The sequence below is a fragment of the Hippopotamus amphibius genome, chromosome 2 (assembly GCF_030028045.1).
Source record: "Hippopotamus amphibius kiboko isolate mHipAmp2 chromosome 2, mHipAmp2.hap2, whole genome shotgun sequence".
NCBI lineage: Eukaryota > Metazoa > Chordata > Mammalia > Artiodactyla > Hippopotamidae > Hippopotamus > Hippopotamus amphibius.
The window spans coordinates 200,036,752-200,042,791 of record NC_080187.1 but is presented as its reverse complement, the minus strand read 5'-3'; positions in this window follow the sequence as shown (position 1 = coordinate 200,042,791).

The following is a 6,040-nucleotide window of genomic DNA, read 5'->3' as shown; positions in this document are numbered from 1 at the left end:
AAGTGCCAAGGAGCAGAATTGTGAAGAGAACTTCAGAGATCCATGAGGCTTTATTCTTAATTGCATGAATTCTTTTCATGGGCTTGCCTGTTTTTAAAATGTTTTATTTATTTTTTTAAATCAAGTAATTATGTCTATAATTAAGAAATCAAATAGTGCTAAAAATGCTAATAATAGAAAACAGTAGTACCCTGTACAACCCTACACCAGCAGCCAGCCTTTTGCTAAAGGTAACTGCTTTGAAATTTTATTTGCTTTTCCTGGTAGTCACCTCCACATGTTTAGATAATACGCATGTATTGCAATTTTAAAAGTCTTTTTCCAGTTTTATTGAGAAATAATTGATATACATTACTGTATAAGTTTAAGGTATACAAATTATGGTTTGATTGACATATATTGTGAAATGATTACCACAATAGGTTTACTTCACATCCATCATCTCATATAGGTACAATAAAAAGAAAAAATGTTTTAAATTTATAAATGTTATATGAGATGAAGATTTAATATCTCCACTTTTCCTTCCTCATACTCTCCCCCAAATTTTATCATACTTTTAATTATATCAATAATTAGTTTGCATTATTATACAAATGTAAATATTGTTCACTGTAGAACCTATTAGAATACGGTGATTGCATGTTCTTTCTTATATAGACTTTTTCTTTCTTTGGATTAACAATTGCCTGATTACATCTTATTTCCCATTGGTTCATTATCTCATCTATTGTATCACCCTTCCTACTGGGTCCACTTTTTTCCTGAACACTTTTGGGAAGCCCTCTGTCTTCCTACTTTATTGTGGATGGATGGCTCTCTAGTCCTGCCACACAGTAATCAACCTGGAATCTTCTCCTGGTGGCTTTTCTAGGTTGGATTTACTGTCTCCAGAATGCCATGTCTATCTCTTCCTTGGTTTACTTCTTTGGCTGGCTGGTGCATATCCTCTAGTCACTTTCTAAGAAAGAAATGTCAATTTGCTGAGCCAAAACCTGTGTGTGTGTCTTTTTTTTTTTAAAGCTCTTTATTGGAATATAATTGCTTTACACTGTTGTGCCAATTTTTGAGGTACACCAAAGTCAATCAGCTGTATTTATACATATATCCCCATATCCCCTCCCTCCCACGACTCCCTCCTACCCTCCCTATCCTGGACCTCTAAGTTATCACCCATCATTGAATTTATCTTCCTACGTTATGCAGGAACTTCCCACAAGCTATTTTACATTTGGTAGTGTATATATGTCAATGCTGCTCTCTCACTTCGTCCCAGCTTCCCCTTTGTTCCCCCCACCCTGTGTCTTCAAGTCCGTTCTCTACATCTGCATCTTTATTCTTGCCCTGTCACTGGGTTCATCAGTACCATTTTTTTTTTTTTTTTTTTAGATTCCGTATATATGAGTTAGCATACTGTATTTGTTTTTCTCTTTCTGGCTTACTTCACTGTGTATGACAGACTCTAGGTCTATCCACCTCATTACATATAGCTCCATTTCATTCCTTTTTATGGCTAATATTCCAATGTATAATGTGCCACATCTTCTTTATCCATTCATTAGTTGATGGGCATTTAGGTTGCTTCCATGTCCTGGCTATTGTAAACAGTGCTGCAATGAATATTATGGTACATGTTTCTTTTTGGATTATGGTTTTCTCAGGGTATATGCCTGGTAGTGGGATTGCTGGGTCATGTAAGTGTCTTTATTCTATTTTCATACTTGACAAATGGACTGGATGTAAGATTCTAGGTTGAAAATTTATTTTCTTTAAAAATTTGAAGTTGCTGCTCCATTGTTTGCTTGTTTTTAGCTTAGAAGCCTAATAACCATTCTGAGTTTCATTTTGTTGTGATTTTTACCCTGAAAACTTTTAGAATCATCTTTTTATTCCTGATGTTTCAAACTTTCGCATTTTGGGAGGTCTTTTTCATTTGTTTGCTGATCATTCAGTGGGCTTTTGATGGTTAAGTAAACTGATACCAGGGTCAGATGGCCCAGATTCAAAACTGGCTCCCCCACTCACCAGCTGTGGTGCCGGTTATGTTACTAACCCTCTCTGTGCTAGTATCTTTGTCTGTAAAACCACAACGCACCTCCTGACATTGCTATGAGGATTAGAATAAATAACATAAATGTAGCATTAGAATAGCGGCTGGCACAGGGTAGCACCTCATTAAGTGTTTTTGCTGTATTGATAGAGTCAGCATCAGCATTCAGTTCTGTGGACTTGATCTTGGGTGGCCTTGGCCTGCAGTGGCTTGAAGCAGGGCTTCAATTCCCGGCCAGTGATTGAGGTCAGGTTGTGGCAGTAAGAGCACTGAATCCTAGTCCCTAGATGTGGTCAGTGACAAGGCCCTGGTCCTATGGCTTCACAGAAAAGAACTCCCACAAAGACGGAAACTAGTGAAACAAGTATTTATTAGAAAAAAAAAGAGTAGAGTACATGTGGATATACACACAGGCGGGCTCAGAGAGAGAGTCACGCCCTCATGGCAGTTTAAGTCACTTATATGGGGCATTTCTTCTGTGTTTCCTTTGACCAATCATTCTGATTTGCCTGGTTCAGAGTCCATATTTGGTGTATCTCAGGATCTTCCCACATGTGCGCTCACATCTCTTAGCCAAGATGGATTCCACCAAAGAGGCCTATGGGTAGGTTTGGCCACTTGGCATCACTCCCCTTTTGACCTCCAAGGAGGCTTTCTGCACATGTATAGTTGGGGGAAGTCCCCTGACTTTGAGAATGGGGAATATGTGGTCTCTACCTTCTATCTGGGCAGGGCCCAGCCTCCTCTCTCAATTGTCCTGTTATTCCTGTTTTGGAGTATCGGTCCACAGGAAATGAACTCAAACCGTTTGCCCCGAGGGCCCATCTGTCTCCTGCCTTGGACTCAGCATAGACAAGTGTGCCCGGTCCAATTACGCATCTCCCTGAATTGGTCTGGCTGCCATTTACTGATGGCCCTCCAGGAGGATCCCCTGACACCAGTCAACATTCTTCAAGGCCCCAGAGGAGAGGTTTCAGTCCTTGTTGTGTCCTGTCTCTGTCATCACCTGCTTGGCTGGCCAGGCCCTCAGTGGCAGCTGTTCCAATCCTTCCTGTCACTCACAGGCATGATTTGACAGGACTCTGCCTTATTCTTCATGCCACCTGTCTTTCACTTCCTGCCCTAGGGATTTCCAGTTCCCACTGAGGCCTGAGACTCTGTGGATCCACCCAACATCCACACATGCTGGCGGGCTCCCCAGGCAGGGCCTGAGAAACTTCCGGCAGATATGCAAGCACATGGATGTGCTACTGGTCTGTGTGCACTTGTTTGGATGCCGTTGCTATAATGGGTCTGGCTTCCTTGGTGGCCTCTGAAAGGACCAGGTAGAACAACCAAAACATGTAGGGAAGAACGGTTAAAATCCCACGGGTATGTTTGACCAGTGGAAGTGAGAGCCCGGGGAACTGATTCTCCTACTGCCTCCTGGCTGGTTTGTCAAGAGGCTGAAAAGCAACCAGCTGCACTTGTTACTAGTCCATGGCCAGCCTGAGAGCACCTTCTCTTATATTTGTTTCCCTTATTTCCTGCCTTCCTCCCTCTCTTCCCTCATTCCTGCTTTCTTGGGATTGCACTCCCAGATGAAGGGTTAATAGGTAAACGTGTGTCTTTGGTTCAGTTTTGTAGGGAATCCAGACGAAGACCCATTGAGTTCAATAGCTTGGGCTCTGGAGCTGACTTCTGGGTTTGAATCTTGATCTTGGCCTTGCTGGCCACAAGTTACCTAACCTCTCTGTGCTTCAGTTTCCTCATCTGTAAAATGGGCATAATAATAGTGGCTACCTCAGGGTGATTGGAGGTTTAAATGAATGAATACTTATAAAACACACAGTAAACACCCAGTAAATGTTAGCTATTATTACTAAGTTCTGTGAACTTTTCAATGTCAGTTTTTGATAGTTTCTTTCCCTCTGTTTTCTCCAGTTCTCTGTTTTGTGAAACATCTATATTGTCAATATTGTTCTTTCTGAATAGATTGCCTATGTCTATTATAGTTTCTGTTGTATTTACCATCTTTGTCTTTTTGTTCTATTTTATGAAAGAGATCCCCTTCTTTATATTCTAAGCCTCCTACTGAGTTTGTATTTTGGTATCACACTTAAAATTTCCAGGATTATTTTGTTCTCCAGTTGTTCCATTTTAATCATATTCTGTTCTTTTTTTGGGGAGGGAAAAAGTATGTAATGTCTTCTCCACGCTCCTGGACACTCTCACTGTTTGGGCTTCTCTTCTCTTGGGTGGTACTGATGCTGGGCCAACTTCCTGTTCCTTTGCCTTAGTGATGACTCCTCTCCCCATCTCACAGTCGCTTCCTTTTTGTTCCCAGGTGTAGGGTTGCCAGATTCAGCAAATAAAAATACAGGATATCTAGTTAAATTTGAACTGTAGATAAACAAGAGAGTACTTTCAGTGTAAGTATGTTTATGCAGTACTGGGGACACATACCAAAATGTTTTCATTATTTATCTGGTATTTAAATGTAACTGGGCGTCCTATATTTTATCTGGCAACTGTATCCAGGTGCCTTTTTATTTTCTGAAGATCAAGGTTGGCTCAGTCCGTAGTACAAAAGGGCTTTGTCTTCACACCACTTCTTTTCTTAAAGGGACCCACAGCTATTTACATAACATATGGCAGTCTCACACCCATGCAGTTGTAAATTAGAGCCTGCTTATTCATTGTCAAGTTAGGAACTCAACCATATTTCTCAGCTGTCTTCTGTTCCCCAGCCTCAGATTCAGTAAATAAATGTGTTGTTCTAATAGTTTGTGCCATTGTGTTGCCTTTGTTCATTTTCTGTGCCTACTCGGGCCCCAGGGCAAGATAGCCCTGCCATCCTAGTGTGACATTGCGTCAATGTCAGCATCTCTGGTCTGTTCTTTGAAGGCTTTGGAGGTAGTTGTTACCGGATCTTTGTTTTTAAGAACATTACCGCATTCTGTTGGTTTCCTCGTTAGTAGGCGCTGACAGGTGACAGGTGTATGGAGCAGGCTTTGTTAGTGCTGTGTGACCGAGAACATGAACTTGATAAAGAACACGTGTCCTAAAGAAAAGCTAAATTATGATTGAACCAATTGTGAGAGGATACAGGAAATGAATATAATGAATAGTTACTGCTCAGGAAAGCAGTTCACAAAATAACATTAACATTTTCATCTAATCCCCATGGAGTTGTCCTTTTTTAGGTCATTTCCTTAAAGGTATTCTTCTTTTCAGGTTATAAACTTGTCCGTGTTATTTCACTCCCAGTTCACTGTCAAACTCTCCCTGCTACATTCCTGAGGAGATCCAAGAGGGTCAGCTATTAACAGAGCTGGGCTAAAAATATCTCTTCCTGTGGCCTCTAGTCTCTGCTCCAGAGTCAGCATCCTCTGTCAGCTCAGGCTGATTTCCTTCCTGCTTCCCGTCCACCTGGCAGGGCAGCCTCGTTAGAGGCCTCAAAGATCAGCCTCAGAGGTCGACACGAAGACCTGAGAGACTTCTTAAAGGCCTTGTCTATTTACCTACAACGGTTGACCCACCTGCTCTGCATCACCATTCACCAGCACATACTTTATACGTCTGCTATAGATCTTGCCTCCACGTAAAATAAAAAGCACAGCCCTGATCTAGCATCAGAATCATGCTTAAAGGAAGGTTTCTATATATGGGATGTGTAGGGTTCATCAAATGACAGGACATTTGCCTTTGTTCCCCCAATCTAAAGAAATGAACGTCTTGGAGCAGAGAGTCTGAAATGGAAAGAGAGAGAGGTGTATATCTATTCTCGAGACTAAGGGATTTTCCTGGATGTGATACTTTCACTGCTAAAACTGGGACAGTCTTGGGCAAACCAGGACAGTTGGTCACCCTCTGTTGCCTTCCACACACCACCCTTCAAATTCCCTTCACCACTCTTTCTTACTCTGAGAAAGAGGTCATAGCCCCAAACTGATCTTTGGAAATTTTGCAACACATAATCCAGAGATTTTGGGTGCTTCACATTAAAGC